We start from the raw sequence: 21,845 nt of genomic DNA on the forward strand, positions 1-21,845 counted from the left end.
GGGGGCAATTTCGTATTTCAGAGGAGAGTAAAAAGGAACTTCGTATATTTTATACGAGTTCGAAAGGCCAGGAAGAAAAGATGGGACAAAATAAAGTAAAAAATAAATGGCCCAAAAGTAATGGAGGAAAAAAAAAGAAAAAAAAGGGCCTATAGAAAGAAAAGGAAAGGAAGTAAGATAATTTGGTAAAAAAAAAAAAAAAAAAAAAAAAAACCACGACTGTGTCCATGAGTGTAGTCAAAGTTGTTATTATTTACATTAAAAAGAGTCTTCCAGGTGTGTGTAATGAGTGTGTTTTGTAAAGCTGAATAGATGTAAAGATGAGAGAAAATTAATAATAAAATAATAAATATTGGAGGTCCAGTCACATAACAGTATAAGTCTAGTTTAGAAGCTGACTTTTGCAATATCAGGGAAACTCAAATTTAAAAATTTTTAAATTTAAACTTTATTTGTTAACAAGGGAACCAATATGTTAGCCTCTACCTTGAGACACAGTAACACACTATTCTAACCTTCTTGCAGTAACAGAAGACACGTAAGATCAAGATACATATAATATCATGCAAAGTTATACATTAACTAAGTAACATCATCTATTGCGGTTTCCAACATATTCATATACTCAGAAAACACCATCAGATAAAATCATAAATCTAAAACAAGGCGAGAACATATCAGCAAAAATAAATAAGTAATTAAATTACGGAGTTTTTTTATTTTAATATTAATTAATTTTTTTTAAAAAAATAAGTATTTTATTTATTTATTAAGTTAATGGTCATAATTTATTATATGTGTACTATTTTATCAATTTGAGGCACACTGTATTAATATATGCTTTTAATTTAAATAGATAGGAAATATAGATTAAAGGAGCAAAAACTATAACTCTATACATTCATTGAGGCCCAAAGATCGTGTTTTTTCCCTCTCGAGAAATTCCTCAAAGGGGTCCCAATGAGTAGCGCTAACACACTACACTACTGATAAGGGCTACTGATAAGGATAGCTTCCCTACGAGATGGTAACCAAAAAAGAACCACATGATTCAAAGCAATTACTAAGTATTTAATCCCAGAACATAATAAAATGAGCATAATAATAATGATCATAATAAATAAATGAATTTAAAGGTACTTTAGTGACAGATATTTGATTTAGCTTAGAGAAAAGAAGTTCTATTTATCTGAACGCTCCGTCTTGGTGCTGCAAAAGATTGCAAGGAAGACAAGACCCCCAGGTACAGGAGAAATCCCGGCCTTGAGAACGAGACAATGCAGAGGATATTCGCAAAATTTTCTTAAATAAATGAAGATTTTTCGGAAAACACCTTTAAAAATTCAAGAGCTCTTCCAAGATCCTGATTCCATCGTACGTGATCACAGCCCCCTCTCATTATTATTATTACTATTATTATTATTTTTCAGCACAGGCAAACATATTTTTGGCAGATGTTTACAGGTATGGTCGCCGCTTTTTCAGATGGCCAAGATTTTCAGTTGTGTCTACCCGTACGACGTCGGACGGCTAGCTCAAACATGGTAAAAATGCTAAACGTACGAGTAGTTGCGCAGATACACTTTCATGACTTCTGCGCATTTCTACCAGTCGTGAAGAGATGTTTATTTACATTTGTGTTGATTATCGGAAGGGTGAACTGCTTTTCCGTGTAGTGCTAGAATGTCAAGAAAAAGTTATTTTTTATTTCGTTTGATGACTAATTACTATCATTCTTTGATAGATATCTAAAACTTTATATAAAATAAAGAACTTTGGTACAACTCTGATATACGCCCTAATTTCACCTAATGTGGCGATATGTGTTTTGCGCTGGTTTTTGGCACGATTGCGTGTTGTATGGCAACCCTGTTGACGTTGAAAAATCTTTCGCTGGAGTTCGTTGGTTCCCGTCATGCTTTGTGTCTGAGAAGCTAGGGAGGAAAGATTTAATGGTGAAAGTTGTTGAATTAAAGTTCGGCATAAGGTAATATCGTCGTGGCCATCCTGTTGAGGGGCAATGGGTATTTGGAGGTGTGGAAAGAAGGTATGGGAGATTATTTTTAGTGGCTGTGCGTGATAGAAGTAGGGATTTGTGATTATTTGTTATTTTACTTTATTTGTGAACCATAGTATGAATTTTCTGGATAGTGTGTCTGGCTGTCATATAAATACGATAGTGATTACGAGGCGGCATGTTAAAGGCGGTATGAAATTGGTATTTCTGCTGTTCGAAAAAGCATTAAAGGTAAGTGCATTTTATTTTATTCTTGTTCTTATTTTCTAGAATGTTATGTTCATTGTTTTTTTAGTATGAATTTCTGTCGTTATTGTTGTTTGCTTAAATTGTTTGAAATTTATTTTAGTTTATTTTGTTGTTTAGTGTCTAGACTGTGCAATTCGTAGATGTTTTTTAAAGTTGAAACAGAACGCTGTGTACACGGTATTCTTTGAAATTTATTGTTGTTATGTTAATTTATTAAATTTATTAACGTTATGTAGCATATGTATATGTGTACATAACGTTTGTGTGTATGTGTGCACAGGTATACATGCATACATACATTTTTTAGTCTGGTCTCGAAAAAAGTCTTGCTGAAAAAGAATGTAAACAAACCACCCAACTCCTTAAAAAAGAGTTCAGAAATTTTTTATCATAATTTTGGTTTCTACAGCAAACTTTTGTGTGTGGGTTTGTTTTAAACTCTTAGAAGAACTCAAATTTTAATATAAAGATGTGAAAATGTTTGACCTTTTGATAGTGTACCTGATGATTTATTAAAAACACAACTGACTCTCTTATATTTAATATTGAAAAGAAGGAGAGGGATATGTACAAAATTATAATAAAGATAATTCGAAGGTATTTTTTATAAATATATGTCACTGATTCAAAAGTCAAACAAAAATCAGCGTTATGTTTACAAAATTTTCACAGGACTAGTTTCGATGGTTTTACCGAACCACCATCTTCAGCTGCAAAACCGCAAATGAACAAGATAGGAAATAATGATTAGATAAGATAAGAAAGCCTGGACAAGAACAAGTAAGTGGCGCCATCTGTTGGTGAAACCAGAACTAAAACATAATTTCTTTAGAGGCCGAAGGCAAATTTGGATTGGAATTAGGATCGTTTACTAGAACAGAAAGATTTTTATGAATGTGAAATGCCTCTAGAAAATCCAGTTCTCCAATGGAAGATGTTTTTTGAATAATTTTGGCAGCAGAAAAACTGAAAGTGTGGTTTTCGGACCAACAATGTTGAGCAACAGAAGACTTCTGTGTTTCCTTTTTTCTAACATATGCCTCATGTTCCTTGACGCGAAATTTTAAGGCTCTCTTAGTTTGGCCAATGTAAATTAAACCACACTGGCAAGGAATCCTATAAATACCCCAGGAATTCATATCCGGAATGGGGTCCTTGAGTATGGAACTCGGAATTTCATTGATGGGAGAATAAACAACCCGAAAGTTAAATTTCTGCAAAATATGTGCAACTTTATAGCTAATTGATGGAAAGAAGGGAATGACAACAGAATTTTTATAATCTCCTAAAACAAGAGTGTGCCTTTTAGTGTGTTGAGATGAAAATATTTTAACTGCTTGATTAATAATGTTCGGTGGAATTTACATTGGCCAAACTAAGAGAGCCTTAAAATTTAGCCTAAAATTTATAATGGTAGAAAATTTCATTGTACAGCCTATGTACATTTTAGTTTTGTCATGTCATGCCATTTGTGAAATATTCCTTCTCTCTGCTTAATTTTATTCCATATAGAGAGATATTCAGTAAGTTTAAGCATAATAAATTTGTAGAAGATAAATGTCTAAAATTACATTCTCAGTTTCCTATGCAGACTTAAATGCATTTAGTACAGCAATCAATTACGCATTGAATTCCAATATAAAAATATTTTTTATCACAGCTTTCAGATCATTCCTGAACATCATTCAAATCATCATCAGACTGCAGTATGAAATATACAAATACTTCTTCTGTTTTTGAAACAAAAAAGAAATCATTTGATGACAAGGTCTTGTGAACATTGTGCATAGGGTATAAGCTGAAATTATCATTCCTGGAACAGCAATCTGGCAAATTTTAGTCTTGTATGCTGCAGCGTTTTTATGCAAAGAGGAATTTTACTGCTGAGTTTGCTACACAGTTTTATAGTTAATAGGAATTGTATTGTATTATTACGTCAAACAAATGTGAGAACTATCTGTCTAAGAGAAGATATGCCTTTTCAAAGGAACAATATAAGGGAAACTGGCTCTGATTCACTTTATTACATGAGGAAAACAGCAAAATCTCTTCTGCAGCCAGCCTATTCGTCAAGATTAAACACTGAGCGAATTACTAGCATTCAGCGGATTTACATCTCGGCCGCTGGTGGGCCTTGTACAAGTTGAGTCAACAGGTTAGCGTAATAAACACCTTTTATCATGATATTATGTGACCTATAATCTATAAGCAATGCTCTTCATAAAAAATGTTAATTCTGTTTGCTTTCTGGATTCTGAACTTAGCTAGTATATGTATGTGATCTATGCTCTATTCTCTTGTTTTGAGATCTGCTCATCAAAACAGAGAAGCAGGTCAATTAAAGAAGTATATTAATGCAGTGCAATCATCTTCAGTACGATCTCAAGTCACAGTCACGTTTTTAATCCACCTAAAATCCAATCCCAGTACTTTTCACTCTTTGAGCAAAAGTATAATTCCACTTGGAGTCTAAATTAAGATGAGTTCCGGTATTTCAATTTTCTACTGAACTATTTTCATTAATTAAATTGAATTATCTAATTTTATTTATTAATTTACATTTTATTTTAATTTTTTTCTTTATTTTTCTCTTTGCTGACGACCTTTCATAGTCCTTCTTCTTTTAGAAATTAAGTACTGACCACAATGCATTGAGGCATAAAATTGAACAGGCACTCGTATAATCCTATGGCAAACATTTAACACTTGCTAGATAATGTGTTTCACATTGAGGCCATCGAAGCAACTGAGCCTACACAGGCCAGATAGAGCTTAAGTCACATTATTTTGATCACGGTAAAGCACGCAAGGGCTTTCTGCCTAAGAACAGGGATGCTTTTGTGGAGCACTATTTAAAGATTCGATTTGGTTTGTTTAATTTTAGAAAAGCACTTGAGGGCTATTTGTCTAAGAAGAGCAAAGATTCTTGATGGCTTCATAATGGACTTTTCGAAGAAAACTAGCAGGCATTCTCATTGCACAAGAGAAAACATAAAAAACTCCCATGCGACCAGCCCGTTCGCTGGAATTTCAAAGCAGTCGAACTAACAGTATTCACCAAACCAATTTTACTGGTAGGTTTATGCTCAATAGAGGACATATTTGTGGAGCAGGTAGGTCGTGTAAGTGTCAGTAAATGACGTAGCCAGTCTTGGGCAATAAGCTATGAGTGGCGTTCATTATCCTACTGAAATATCGTACTTGAATTCTTTGTCAGGTATTGGTGTATATTGGTAGAGACAGACAGATTTTCACATGTTAAGTCTCATGTGCAAGCAGTAATTAGAATGGTGCAAAGCATAGTATAACATCGTCAACATATTAGACAATGAGAAATGTGACAACACTGATTAACCCTAGCCTGTCGAGTGATTTTCTGCGAATCCCTTTAACCCTTAGCCTGTTGAGTGATTTTCTGCGAATCCCTTTAAAACTGTCGCTAGTTTTGGACCGAACTTCCCGTAAAATGTCGCGAAAATAACCCTAAACCTCTGAAAATTGTCAAGCAGTTCTTTTGTTATTTCCCATCCCTCCCAGAATTTTACTTCAATGATTCCGCTAAGTGAGATTGATTACTAAATATTGTTCGGTGAGCTCTCAAGAGAATTGCAAAAGGCTAGACTCTCCGTGATGACCGTCTTAATGCCGCAGGGGGTACAGCTGCGAAACTTAAAAGTTTCCTTTCCTTAAACAATCTTATCTCTACATATCTTCTCTACATATAATAAAAGAAAGAGTCTGTCTGTGTGTGTGCCTTTCGTTCGCGCTGCGCCTAAGCTAATAGACCCACGGCTACGAAATTTGGTACATAGGTACATCTACACAAGAGCCAGTGCACTTCGAAGCGATTTTTTCGAAATTCGAATTCGAATTTTTTTATTTTATGTTTTGTGACGAAATCGTGTCATTTTGAAACATAATGGGCTATAGGAAAGCGAGATTTTACTCTACACACTCCATTTTCACATCGTCATGAAACGTAGGCACTTAGCTATTTCACGAACTTAAAATAAATTTCGTGTTTCAATAAATCGATTAAATACGAATTTATTGAACAAAGGGAGCTTAACACTTTTCAATGGGATTTTTTCTAAAAAAATTTATTTTTAAAAATGTACAGTTTATTTTTCTTTGATTTTTGGACACGTTAAACTCTTTCATCCTTGCGAATGCTTTTACAAAAAGAATTTTGGAAAAAAGATAATATTTTGTATTTTTAAAAGATTTTTTAAATGAAGCTTCCCAGCACACTTCTCACATCTCACATCTTTAAAAATGTGATTTTGGCAACAATTTTCCTGTCTTATTGTTGTTGATAGATTTTTGATGAAATCGCATCATTTTGAATAGTTTCATTCTTTTAGAAATATGGGTTTGGCAACAATTTTTCATCGTATTTCTTATGTCACTGTGTTTAAGAGATTGGCATATTTCATTGTCATTTTTATATAAATATAATATATTTTTATTGATTTTTTTTTGATAAAGTTGTTCTGTGGAGTAAAATTCTGCGCGGAATTTTATGTTTTTTGAGTTGCTTTCATGTTATTTTTTGCTTATTTCACTGTTTATAAGATATTGAAAAGTTTTGCATGATTTTTGTTCTTCTACGGATAGTTGGTTAATTTTTTAATTAGGATAATTCATATTTGTATTAAGAGATATAGCTTATTTCATTGTAATTTTTTCCCTTGAAAACATAAGATAAAATATCATTAATTATACTTTGCTTTTCAGAATTTTTTGTTTTTTGCATTCCTTTATTTTATTTATTGCTCATTTCACTGTTTTTAAGATATTGAAAAGTTTTGACTGATTTTTTTAGGAAACAAAGTTCTTAACCTCCTTTATACCATTTGAGTTCTTAAGATTTTGCAAAGGGAATTTGGTTAATTTATTTATTAGGATAATTATTATTTGTATTAAGGGATATTGCTTATTTCATTGTAATTTTGTTATACGTAATAACTTTTTTTATGAAGTTGTTCTGCAGAGTAAAATCCTACGCAGTTTTTAAATTTAGTGTTTGGAGTTCCCTTCAGCCATTTTCCCGGTAAATTTAAAAGCCAGACGAAAGCTGGCAGCGAAGCTGCTAGTTTTCAAATAAATTGGTTTTAAAATTTACCCGTTTAAATTATAAATTATTACGCATTTTTATCCTAAGTAACTTAAATCTGTATGTCACTGATAATCACCGGAATTTCAATGCAGACTGATTAAACTGCTATCACTAAAATTATATTCTGACAAATATCTATTGCAACTTTCATTCCTTCTGAGATATTGCTGAAACATTTCGTATTATTTCCGATTTTCTGTATTTTTGTCATTAATTAAAAATCTTTAAAACCTTTAGCATTTTCCTATATTCTTCAACTGCATGCATCTAATAATTATTTTAAATAATTTCATTTTTTCCTTAATTATTACGTAGATTTAAGAGAGTAATAAACGAAACATTTGGGTGTTTTTTAAGGGTGATAATATTAATATTAAATTTGCATTTTACTTTTTCATATACATTCAAGATATTCAGAAAGCGAATTATAACTTGAAACCGTTTTCAGGGTATCATAAATTTATTGATTCAAATTAAAAATTCTTGCTTTCCTGTCCAAGAAACACTAGTAAATTTTATCTGAAATAGGAAAGATGAGACATATTAATAACAAACAAAGCAATTAATTTGTCAAAGTCAAAGAACAAAAATCAGCGTTATATTTTCAAATTTTCACAGGACTAGTTTCGATGGTTTTACCGAACCATCATCTTCAGCTGCAAAAGCGCAAATGAACGAGATAAGATATAATGAAAATTAGATTGTGAAAATTTGAAAATATAACGTTGATTTTTGTTGTTTGACTTCCAATTTAATGTTTGTTCGGCTTGTTATTGTATCTCAATTAAATAAAGTAATGTTGTTATTTATTAGCTTACAATATAATTTATTCAATATGGTATTTTTGTAAAGAAAGAGTGTTGCTGTACATTTGGTAAAGTATAAATAAGCATTTCATGTAATAATTATAAAAGTTATTAATTATTTAATAATTAATCATAAGAATAGGAATAATTAAATATTTTTTCGGAGATATATTTTCCGGCGATATTTTTTTTTTTTTCTAGGGATCCCAGCATACATTTTTGAAGCATTATGCTCTAAATAAATGTCTTGTTTAAACATAGCATTTATTGTTGACAAATCTCCAACCAAAGGAAATACCTTACTAGGGAGGATATTCAAACAAAAATTTTTATTAGAATAAATATTTTCGTTATTTTAATACTACTAATAATATACAAACATTAGTTTAAGTTCACTATAGTTGAGTGAATAAGATTGCTGGATGTTGGTAGTTTGTTGTTGGCAACCGAACAGTTTAGCTGCTTGTGGTCTTTATGATTTTCCCGATGCGTAACGTGAATTCAAGCCAATTTTATTTAAAAAATTGCCCACGAAGGTGTTCTCTTAAAGCAGTTAACCCATGACTTCTTAAAAACTGTAAAATATAATCTGAGGATATTTTCCGTTATACGATAACACGAAGAAAATGATTTCCTATACGAAACATATGATCAGCGCTGTTATTGCCCGCCGTTTAATTAAATGCATCCATCTTATTCCTTACAATTAATTTTCCTTTTTCAAAGAAAGTTTGATTTCAGTAAAATGTACTATTTACAATGTGTCATTTTATTTTGCTCGTTTTTTATGCAAATATTCAAATTCAGATACATATTGCGTAAGTTCAGAAAGCCAACTGGTCTCCAAGCGGTAAGAGAACTGAGCAACGGTAAATTCTAGTGGCTGCATGGGAGGTTTAGGGGTTTTTCTTAAGTACAATTGATTGTGAATTAACAGTTTGTTTCCCACAAAAAAAAATCTACCCTGAAGACTTCCTTTCCCTTAGACAAATAGGTCCTGTGTGCTTTATCATAATCCAAAATCTTAAGCGTAAAAATCTTTTATCATAGCCGATGACGACGATAAAATATTTTCTATCTGATGTTTCAAGTTAGCATAATTGTATATTTCTAACGAAAATTTTTTGGCTCATGCTACCCTATAATGAAAAAAAGATTCAAATCGGTTTTTAGCTTAAACAGTATTTTCATTATTAATTATATCACGAATTTTATCAATAGTATTCTTAGTATTAATTGCAGGCATGTATTGAAAAATATAATATACACAAAGCTGTGTCTAATGATTACGGCTAATTTTTATATAAAATTTTATAGTATAAAAATTTAGGTTCATAGGTCAGCCATATTTGACAGAGTACTTGTGTATTATAAGAAAAGAGAGAGAGAAATTTAAGAATCAAAAAAATTTACCACGAAGTAATATAAAAATGCAATAGAATACAAAAGAGTACAATACTATTTCTAGTTTTGTGGATATTCTTGAAGACAGAAACATGTTTCAGCTGTATTCGTTCATCGGAGAAAATCTTTTCATATGAAGCTATTTTTTTCAAATCTTTCACTATACAAGTAATACAAAAGCAGTATAGAAATTTCTTTTCTTAATACCCAACCGAAGAGCTGAGGGGACGTACAATGATTAACATACAATGGGTGCCTTGAATTATTTTGCTTTACATGCAGTTTCCTTATATATGTAAAACAAAATAAACTTTCACCCATTACAACATTTCAAGAACTGACAGAGAGAGAGAAAAATATTTATAACAAATTTTATTGCTGTCCGACTGATTGCTTCAAGAACAATAAGTCTTCCAACTCAAGCTTCAAGCTATTCAAATACAAACGCTTCTCAGCAAGGCCATTTGGACCACATCTGCTTTGTTAAAGAAAACCTTTTGGGGGTAAAATCTTCCAAGTCATCGGGTTTTTCAAACAAAGCAGTCATTGGTCCTGTTACTACCTGCTGACCTAGAGAAATTTCTCAGAAACTTTTGTTCGAAAAAAACGAGTTTTATATTTTTAAGAATTTCCATTCTGACAGCAAGATTTTGTTATTTTTCATATATAGATGAAAAGAAACTAATTTGTTTTTAATAAAGAAGAAAAAATTAATAAGCTTATTTAAATTTTTTACACAGCTCCGGGTAAGGAGACGAAATTGAATTTTCTTTATAAATATTTTTCTCAGACAATACTTTAGTGTTTTTCAAATTACGAGACTAGCGCGTTAGTGCATGCATTTTCAAACCAGATTTATTTAATTAATATATATGGATATGCCGAACAAGCACACTTTCGCACACATACACTGTATATTAGTACATACTAAAAATGAAATAAAATTTGAAAACAAGCAATTTAAAAACTACTGTATTGAAAAATTATTGAAAATTTGTTTTTACCTCATTTTTTTTTTTCGTTAAATACATTTACTTCAGTTTTTTTATATGCATTTACTTAATTTATTTTCTTATATGCATTTACTTAATTTTATTTTGTTATATGCATTTACTTAATTTTATTTTGTTATATGCATCTGTTAGTTTTTTGAAAAATTTTTAGATTTTTTGAGTATGGCAAAGGAAATGAGATCTATCAGCCGAAAGCAATGAATGTCTCCATGGACGACTTTCTAAGTAAAACGTACTCATGTTCATGTTACACATAGGGAAAATCACAAAATTCAAACAGTTCGTTTGTTTGGGTTCGAATATGAGTTGAAAGAGCAATAATCAGATATCTTAGCCAGGAGGCCATTGATTCGGTTTGACAGATTTGGAAACCTAATAAATAGTATTTAATAAATATAATATTATTAAACGAATCGGATTTATATAAAGCAAATAAAATTCTTATATCGAACACAACTAAAACTCGATATAACTTACACTGATAAACTGATGTGTAATAACACTGATAAATTAAAATACTAAAGGAATATACATTAATTCTACATAGATAATTTTTTGTAATGTATTTCGCTTCGAATGTCTGGCTGCAAAATCCTGATTATATATACCCTTATTTTAAGGTTATCACATATCTGATGGTTTGACTTTTACCTCAAAACACAAAGAATCCACAAAATTCAGTAAAATTAATAACTTTATTTCCCTGTTGAAAATTCTCTGAATCTTTTCAAATATAAAAACACACGCGCCAAGCACTTTGCTTTAAATAAATATATGCAACAACGAGAAAAAGCGCCTTTGACAGCAACTCGTTTCGATAATTGAAAAATTTTCTAAATGTAAGAGATTTGTCGCTTAAATTAATTTTTCATTAAAAAAAAAAAACAAAATAGAATCGCATATTATTAAAAGAATTTTATTGATAATTCAGATTCTGAAAACAAGAACATTGTTGTTATGAAAAACAAAGAAAAATAAACAACATATTTTATTCAACGGGGGCCAACTTTGGCGCATGAACTATCAACATAAAAATATTTGAAGCATGTTATGGATAAAGGTTTATTTGATTATGGCAAAGTACTCGATGGTTATTTGCCTAAGGTGAAGGATGCCTTCGTTCGAGGACTGCCTAACGGAAATTAGCTTGCATACATGTTACACATATGGAAAACTAAGAATATCATCTTGGCAACCAGCCCGTTTGCCGGGATTCGAACCCCGGACAGAACCACCAGTTGTTCCGTTAGACTCCGCTCAGTCGCTGGTGTGCTGTCCGATAACGGAAAAGGTTAAAATTTCATATTAGAGGAAAAGTTGTAGCATAGTATAATTCGAAGTTATTGCCATTTCAGTAATGTGAAGAGATTTCAAGAATGTTTAATTATTTTATTTAGCTTATGACAAACTAAATAAAATAATTAAACATTCTTGAAATCGCTTCTCTTGACATACTGGTAGTTTGACCTGCATTCAAACCCCCGTGAACAAGCTGATTGCATGGGCGTTTTTATGGTTTTAACTTTTTGTAGTGAGAGATTGTTTCCCTTAGAAAATCTGTCACGAAAGTGTTGGTTGTGCATTAGCACTGAAGGCGTAATGAGTACGTTTCCTCAAGCACAGAATTAAAGAATCATAAGTCAAAAATTTTAACTAGGAAATTTTTATTTAACAAAATAGGATAATTCTGCTTAACTTAAGCATAACAATAAAGTAATAATCTTCACAGACATTAAAATTGAAGTATTCGAAAGAATAACTTACATAGAATCATCATCAGTACTAAATATCATCAGGCTTACCTATATAAGGCAATAAGAAAAATAAACAGGAACATACTTTGCCATCGTATCTTAAATAGAAGAAAGTACTACTGGATTAGACCTTTGGCCAGGTACAAGTAGCTAGGGTGAAAATCAAATATACTGCATTGCACACGAGCTTTACTTTCTCTCGCCAATATATACCTTGGCGCACGTTCGTTTCGTATGCCTTTCGAGTTTCATTATGCAAAACACCTAAATTTAGGCTAACAGAAAGCATACCTCCCCTTAGCCAGATCGCCTTCACGTGCTTAATAATCTAACAAGCCAAACCAAACACAACCCGAGCGAGGACTCGTAGTCAAGGCACGTCATCATGAAAAGCTAACTAAAATTGGCTCATATTCACATTAAACATGGGCAGGAAAAATTCGCTAAAACTGCTATGCAGGCAATCCATTCGTCAGGATTTGAACCCGCTTCACACTATTTAGTATTCAACGATTTTACCGCTACTTCGTTGGCGGCCTTTTGTAGTATCTATAAGAAAAGTAATCGCAAAGAAACAATCATTGCGTACCGACGGATGAATTAAGTTCGGAATTTAAAGAATAACTTTCATCCGTGCTATTGCTGTTAGCATTGACATTTGGACAGATGTTAATTTATTTTAAATTCTTTTAATGTAATTAATTTGTATCTTTAAATAATTGATATTCTGACTGTAATTTTTTGTGCGGAGTATATCTAATCCTTCCGTACACTAACTGTTTTAGTTAATTTACACTCCATTAATTTTAAGAGATTTTATATCGATAGATTTCTTTCCAAAAATGCTTCAAGGATTACATATTTTTTCTTTAGATTTTAAAACATTTTGGATTTAAAATCTTAATAATAAAATTTTTAAAACAAATAATTCTAGAAATTCCTTCGGCGTATTCATTTATTCCATTTAGTTAAAGTTTCGAGTAGAATATCTTCCTTTCAACATTCATATAATTTTTATGTGTCAGTTCGCCATTTCTACGGAGCATAGAGCAGGGATAGTACAAAACTCAGGCATGCTGAAAGCACAGTTTTAACATTTATGAATGTAAAAAGAAGAATATACCATTATAATAACGCGCATTTGAAATACGAAGGCAAACAAGAAAGCTGGTTGCACCATTTTATACTTTTTCCTGACAAATCAGAAATTGTAATCATTTTTCAATACAAAAATAAAATATTTGATTCTATAACATATAGGCATAAAGGCGTCCTCTTACAATTGTTATTTTTTCTTGTTTCTACTAAAATTCGGCAATGTACTATAACAACGTCGTATCCTGTTTGACTTTCATTTGTATAAAGTACCACAAGGCAAACAGTTGTAAAACGATTCATCTTCTTTCGAAAACTATTAGTCGGCACACAGATAATACATACCTACTGTCTGACAAAGATACTTCACTCTAAGGACTTTTTCCTAAAGTGCTCTTTTCAAAGAGACTTCACACCCTATTATGACCTTTGTGTCAACTGACAGCCGCCTGCAGAAAGGTAGGGGAAGAAAGACCAGATCGCGTCGTCTAAACACGTCTTAAGCAATCTTCGCGAAATTCGGGCTTCGTGTATACACGTCTTAAGCATTTTTCGTGCGATTTGAAATTCGTGTAAAGACGTCTTAAGCATTTTTAAAGAAATTCCAAAAACGTTTAAACACGTCTTAAGCAGTTAAAGAGTTAAAACTGTCGCTAGTTTTTAACCGAACTTCCCGTAAAGTGTCGCGAAAATAACCCTAAACCTCTGAAAATTGTCAAGCAGTTCTTTTGTTATTTCCCATCCCTCCCAGAATTTTACTTCAATGATTCCGCTAAGTGAGATTGATTACTAGGTATTGTTCGGTAGATGTGAGCTCTCAAGAGAATTGCAAAAGGCTAGACTCTCCGTAATGACCGACTTAATGCCGTAGGGTACAGCTGCGGAAAAACGTTTCGTTCCTTTAAAGAATCTTATCTCTACATATCTTCTCTACATATAATAGAAGAAAGAGTCTGTCTGTGTGTGTGTGTCTTTCGTTCGCGCTGTGCGTAAGCTAATAGACCCACGGCTACGAAATTCGGTACATAGGTACATCTACACAAGAGCCAGTGCACTTCGAAGCGAATTTTTGGAAATTCGAATTCGAATTTTTTTATTTTATGTTTTGTGACGAAATCACGTCATTTTGAAACTTAATGGACTATAGGAAAGCGAGATTTTACTCTACACCATTTTCACATCGTCATGAAACGTAGGCACTTAGCTATTTTACGAACTTAAAATAAATTTCGTGTTTCAATAAATCGATTAAATACGAATTTATTTAACAAAGGGAGCTTAACATTTTCTCAATGGGATTTTTTCTAAAGAAGTTTATTTTTTAAAATGTACAGTTTATTTTTCTTTGATTTTTGGACACGTTAAACTTTCATTCTTGCGAATGCTTTCACAAAAAGAATTTTGGAAAAATGATAATATTTTGTATTTTTTTTAAAAAAAATTTAAATGAAGCTTCCGAGTACACTTCTCACATCTTTCAAAATGTGATTTTGGCAGCAATTTTCCTGCCTTATTGTTGTTGATAGACTTTTGATGAAATAGCATCATTTTGAATAGTTTCATTCTTTTAGAAATATGGGTTTGGCAACAATTTTTCATCGTATTTCTCATGTAACTGTTTTTAAGAGATTGGCATATTTCATTGTCATTTTTATATAAATATAATACATTTTTATTGATTTTTTTTGATAAAGTTGTTGTGCAGAGTAAAATTCTGCTCGGAATTTTGTGTTTCTTGAGTTGCTTCCATGTTATATTTTGCTTATTTCACTGTTTATAAGATATTAAAAAGTTTTGCATGATTTTTTTCTTCAACGGAAATTTGGTTAATTTTTTAATTAGGATAATTAATATTTGTATTAAGAGATATAGCTTATTTCATTGTAATTTTTTCCCGTGAAAATATAAGATAAAATATCATTAATTATTCTTTGCTTTTTAGAATTTTTTGTTTTTTGCATTCCTTTATTTTATTTATTACTCATTTTACTGTTTTTAAGATATTGAAAAGTTTTCACTGATTTTTTTAGGAAACAAAGTTCTTAACCTCCTTTATGCCATTTGACTTGTTAAGATTTTGTAAAGGAAAGTTGGTTAATTTATTTATTAGGATAATTAATATTTGTATTAAGGGATATTCCTTATTTCATTGTAATTTTGTTATACGTAATAACTTTTTTTATGAAGTTGTTCTGCAGAGTAAAATTCTACGCAGTTTTTAAATTAAACGTTTGGTGTTCCCTTCAGCCATTTTTCCCGGTACATTTAAGAGCCAGACGAAGGCTGGCAGCGAAGCTGCTAGTTTTCAAATAAATTGGTTTTAAAATTTACCCGCTTAAATTTTTAATTATTACGCATTTTTAATCTAAGTAACCTAAATCTGCATGTCACTGATTATCACTGGAATTTCAATGCAGACTGATTAAACTGCTATCACTAAAATTCTATTCTGACAAATATCTGATGCAACTTTCATTCCTTCTGAGATATTGTTGAAACATTTCGTATTATTTCCGATTTTCTGTATTTTTGGAAGTAATTAAAAATCTTTAAAACTTTCAGCATTTTCCTATATTCTTCAACTGCATGCAAATAATAATGTTTTTAATTAATTTCTTTTTGCCTTAATTATTACGTAGTTTTAAGAGTAATAAACGAAACATTTGGGTGATTTTAAGGGTGATAATGTTAATATTAAATTTGCATTTTTACTTTTTTTATATACATTCAAGATATTTAGAAAGGGAGTTATAACTTGAAACCGTTTTCAGTGTATCATAAATTTATTGATTCAAATTAAAAATTCTTGCTTTCCTGTCCAAGAAACACTAGTAAACGTTATCTGAAGTAGGAAAGATGAGACATATTAGTAACAAACAAAGCAATTCATTTGGAAGTCAAAGAACAAAAATCAGCGTTATATTTTCAAATTTTCACAGGATTAGTGTCGATGCTTTTTCCGAACCATCCTCCTTAGCTGCAAAAGCGCAAATGAACGAGATAAGATATAATGAAAATTTGAAAATATGACGCTGCTTTTTGTTGTTTGACTTCCAATTTAATGTTTGTCGGCTTGCTATTGTATCTTAATTAAACAAAGCAATGTTGTTGCTTATTAGCTTACAATATAATTTATTCAATATGGTATTTTTGTAAAGAAAGAGTGTTGCTGTACAAAGCATTGCATTTAATAATTCTAAAAGCTATTAATTATTTAATAATTAATCATAAGAATATGAATAATTAAATATTTTTTCGGAGATATATTTTCTGGCGATATTTTTTTTCTAGGGATCCCAGCATATATTTTTGAAGCATTATGCTCTAAATAAATGTCTTGTCTGAACATAACATTTATTATTGACAAATCTCCAACCAAAGGAAATACCTTACTAGGGAGGATATTCAAACAAAAATTTTTATTAGAATGAATATTTTCGTTATGTTAATACTACTAATAATATACAAACATTAAATTAAATTCACTATAGTTGAGTGAATAGGATTGCTGGATGTTGGTAGTTTGTTGTAGCAACCGAACAGTTTAGCTGCTTGTGGTCTTTATGATTTTCTCGATGCGTAACCTGAATTCAAGCCAATTTTATTTAGAAAATTACCCACGAAGGTGTTCTCTTAAAGCAGATAACCCATGACTTCTTAATTAACTGTATAACTTCTCATTAACTGTAAAATATAATCTGTTGATATTTTCCGTTATACGATAACACAAAGAAAATTATTTCCTATACGAAACATATGATCAGCGCTGTTATTGCCCGCCGTTTAATTAAATGCATCCATCTTATTAATTACAACTAATTTTCCTTTTTCAAAGAAAGTTTGATTTCAGTAAAATGTACTATTTACAATTTCATTTTATTTTGCTCGTTTTTTACGCAAATATTCAAATTCAGATAGATATTGCGTAAGTTCAGAAAGCCAACTAGTCTCCAAGCGGTAAGATAGCTGAGCACCGGTTAATTCTAGCGCCTGCATGGGAGGTTTAGGGGTTTTTCATAAGTACAATTGATTGTGAATTAACAGTTTCTTTCTGACAAAAAAAAAAAAAATCTACCATGAAGACTTCCTTTTCCCTAGACAAATAGGTCCTGTGTGCTTTATCATAATCCAAAATGTTAAGCGTAAAAATCTTTTATCATAGCCGATGATGACGACAAAATATTTTCTATCTGATATGTCAAGTTAGTATAATTGTATATTTCTAACGAAAATTGTTTGGCTCATGTTACCCTATAATGAAAAAAAGATTCAAATCGGTTTTTAGCTTAAACAGTATTTTCATTATTAATTATATCACGAATTTTATTAATAGTATTCTTAGTATAAATTGCAGGCATGTATTCAAGAATATAATATACACAAAGCTGTGTCTAATGATTACGGCTAATTTTTATATAAAATTTTATAGTATAAAAATTTATGTTCATAGGTCAGCCATATTTGAAAGATTACTTGTGTATTATAAGAAAAGAGAGAGATAAATTTAAGAATCAAAAAATTTACCACGAAGTCATATAAAAATGCAATACAACACAAAAGAGTACAAAACTATTTCATGTTTTGTGGATATACTTGACAGAAACATGTTTCAGCTGTATTCGTTCATCGGAGAAAAACTTTTCATATGAATCTATTTTTTTCAAATCTTTCACTATACAAGTAATACAAAAGCAGTATAGAAATTTCTTTTCTTAATACCCAACCGAAGAGCTGAGGGGACGTACAATGATTAACATACAATGGGTGCCTTGAATTATTTTGCTTTACATGCAGTTTCCTATATATGTAAAACAAAATAAACTTTCACCCATTGCAAGATTTCAAGAACTCACAGAGAGAGAGAGAGAGAGAAATATCTCTAACAAATTTTATTGCTGTCTGACTGATTGCTTCGGGAACAATAAGTCTTCCAACTCAAGTTTCTAGCTATTCAAATACGAACGCTTCTCAGGAAAGCCATTTGGACCGCATCTGCTTTGTTAAAGAAAACCTTTTGGGTGTAAAATCATCCACTTCATCGGGTTTTCCAAACAAAGCAGTCAGTGGTCCTGTTACTACCTGTTGACCTAGAGAAATTTCTCAGAAACTTTTGTTCAAAAAAAACGATTTTATATTTTTAAGAATTTCTAGTCTGAGAGCAAGATTTTGTTATTTTTCATATATAGATGAAAAGAAACTAATTTGTTTTAATAAAGAAGAAAAAATTAATAACCTTATTTAAATTTTTTACACAGCACCGAGTAAGGAGACGAAATTTAATTTTTATAAATATTTTTCTCAGACAATACTTTAGTGTTTTTCAAATTACGAGAATAGCGCGTTAGTGCATGCATTTTCAAATCAGATTTATTTAATTAATATATATGGATATGCCGAACAAGCACACTTTCGCACACATAAACTGTATATTAGTACATACATAAAAATGAAACAAAATTTGAAAACAAGCAATTTAAAAACTACTGTATTAAAAATTAGTTTTTACCTCATTTTTTTCGTTATATACATTTACTTCAGTTTTTTTATATGCATTTACTTAATTTTATTTTCTTATATGCATTTACTTAATTTTATTTTGTTACATACATTTGTTAGTCTTTTTGAAAAATTTTTAGATTTTTTGAGTATGGCAAAGGAAACGAGATCTATCAGCCGAAAGCAATGAATGTCTCCATGGACGACTTTCTAAGTAAAACGTACTCATGTTCATGTTACACATAGGGAAAATCACAAAATTCAAACAGTTCGTTTGTTTGGGTTCGAATATGAGTTGAAAGAGCAATAATCAGATATCTTAGCCAGGAGGCCATTGATTCGGTTTGACAGATTTGGAAACCTAATAAATAGTATTTAATAAATATAATATTATTAAACGAATCGGATTTATATAAAGCAAATAAAATTCTTATATCGAACACAACTAAAACTCGATATAACTTACACTGATAAACTGATGTGTAATAACACTGATAAATTAAAATACTAAAGGAATATACATTAATTCTACATAGATAATTTTTTGTAATGTATTTCGCTTCGAATGTCTGGCTGCAAAATCCTGATTATATATACCCTTATTTTAAGGTTATCACATATCTGATGGTTTGACTTTTACCTCAAAACACAAAGAATCCACAAAATTCAGTGAAATTAATAACTTTATTTCCCTGTTGAAAATTCTCTGGATCTTTTCAAATATAAAAGCACACGTGCCAAGCAGTTTGCTTTAAATAAATATATGCAGCAACGAGAAGATGTGCTTTTGACAGCAACTCGTTTCGAAAATCGAAAATTTTTCTAAATGTAAGAAATTTGTCACTTAAATTAATTTTTCATTAAACAAAAAACAAAATAGAATCGCATATTATTAAAAGAATTTTATTGATAATTCAGATTCTGAAAACAAGAACATTGTTGTTATAATAAACAAAGAAAAAATAAACAACATATTTCATTCAACGGGGGCCAATTTTGGCGCATGCACTTTTCAACATAAAAATATTTGAAGCATGTTATGGATAAAGGTTTATTTAATTATGGCAAAGTACTCGATGGTTATTTGCGTAAGGTGAAGGATGCCTTCGTTCGAGGATTGCCTAACGGAAATTGGCTTGAATACATGTTACACATATGGAAAACTAAGAATATCACCCTGGCAACCAGCCCGTTTGCCGGGATTCGAACTCCGGACAGAACCACCATTTGTTCCGTTAGACTCCGCTCAGTCGCTGGTGGGCTGTCCGATAACGGAAAAGTTCAAAATTTCGTATTAGAGGAAAAGTAGTAGCATAGAATAATTCGAAGTTATTGCCATTTCAGTAATGTGAAGAGATTTAAAGAATGTTTAATTATTTTCTTTAGCTTATGACAAACTAAGTAAAATAATTAAACATTCTTGAAATCGCTTCTCTTGACATACTGGTAGTTTGACCTGCATTCAAACCCCCGTGAACAAGCTGATTGCATGGGCGTTTTTATGGTTTTAACTTTTTGTAGTGAGAGATTGTTTCCCTTAGAAAATCTGTCACGAAAGTGTTGGTTGTGCATTAGCACTGAAGGCGTAATGAGTACGTTTCCTCAAGCACAGAATTAAAGAATCATAAGTCAAAAATTTTAACTAGGAAATTTTTATTTAACAAAATAGGATAATTCTGCTTAACTTAAGCATAACAATAAAGTAATAATCTTCACAGACATTAAAATTGAAGTATTCAAAAGAATAACTTACATAGAATCATCATCAGTACTAAATATCATCAGGCTTACCTATATAAGGCAATAAGAAAAATAAACAGGAACATACTTTGCCATCGTATCTTAAATAGAAGAAAGTACTACTGGATTAGACCTTTGGCCAGGTACAAGTAGCTAGGGTGAAAATCAAATATACTGCATTGCACACGAGCTTTACTTTCTCTCGCCAATATATACCTTGGCGCACGTTCGTTTCGTATGCCTTTCGAGTTTCATTATGCAAAACACCTAAATTTAGGCTAACAGAAAGCATACCTCCCCTTAGCCAGATCGCCTTCACGTGCTTAATAATCTAACAAGCCAAACCAAACACAACCCGAGCGAGGACTCGTAGTCAAGGCACGTCATCATGAAAAGCTAACTAAAATTGGCTCATATTCACATTAAACATGGGCAGGAAAAATTCGCTAAAACTGCTATGCAGGCAATCCATTCGTCAGGATTTGAACCCGCTTCACACTATTTAGTATTCAACGATTTTACCGCTACTTCGTTGGCGGCCTTTTGTAGTATCTGTAAGAAAAGTAATCGCAAAGAAACAATCATTGCGTACCGACGGATGAATTAAGTTCGGAATTTAAAGAATAACTTTCATCCGTGCTATTGCTGTTAGCATTGACATTTGGACAGATGTTAATTTATTTTAAATTCTTTTAATGTAATTAATTTGTATCTTTAAATAATTGATATTCTGACTGTAATTTTTTGTGCGGAGTATATCTAATCCTTCCGTACACTAACTGTTTTAGTTAATTTACACTCCATTAATTTTAAGAGATTTTATATCGATAGATTTCTTTCCAAAAATGCTTCAAGGATTACATATTTTTTCTTTAGATTTTAAAACATTTTGGATTTAAAATCTTAATAATAAAATTTTTAAAACAAATAATTCTAGAAATTCCTTCGGCGTATTCATTTATTCCATTTAGTTAAAGTTTCGAGTAGAATATCTTCCTTTCAACATTCATATAATTTTTATGTGTCAGTTCGCCATTTCTACGGAGCATAGAGCACGGATAGTACAAAACTCAGGCATGCTGAAAGCACAGTTTTAACATTTATGAATGTAAAAAGAAGAATATACCATTATAATAACGCGCATTTGAAATA

Source organism: Stegodyphus dumicola, chromosome X1 (assembly GCF_044657685.1).
Source record: "Stegodyphus dumicola isolate Sdum_Otavi_A_Nest chromosome X1, ASM4465768v1".
Lineage (NCBI taxonomy): Eukaryota > Metazoa > Arthropoda > Arachnida > Araneae > Eresidae > Stegodyphus > Stegodyphus dumicola.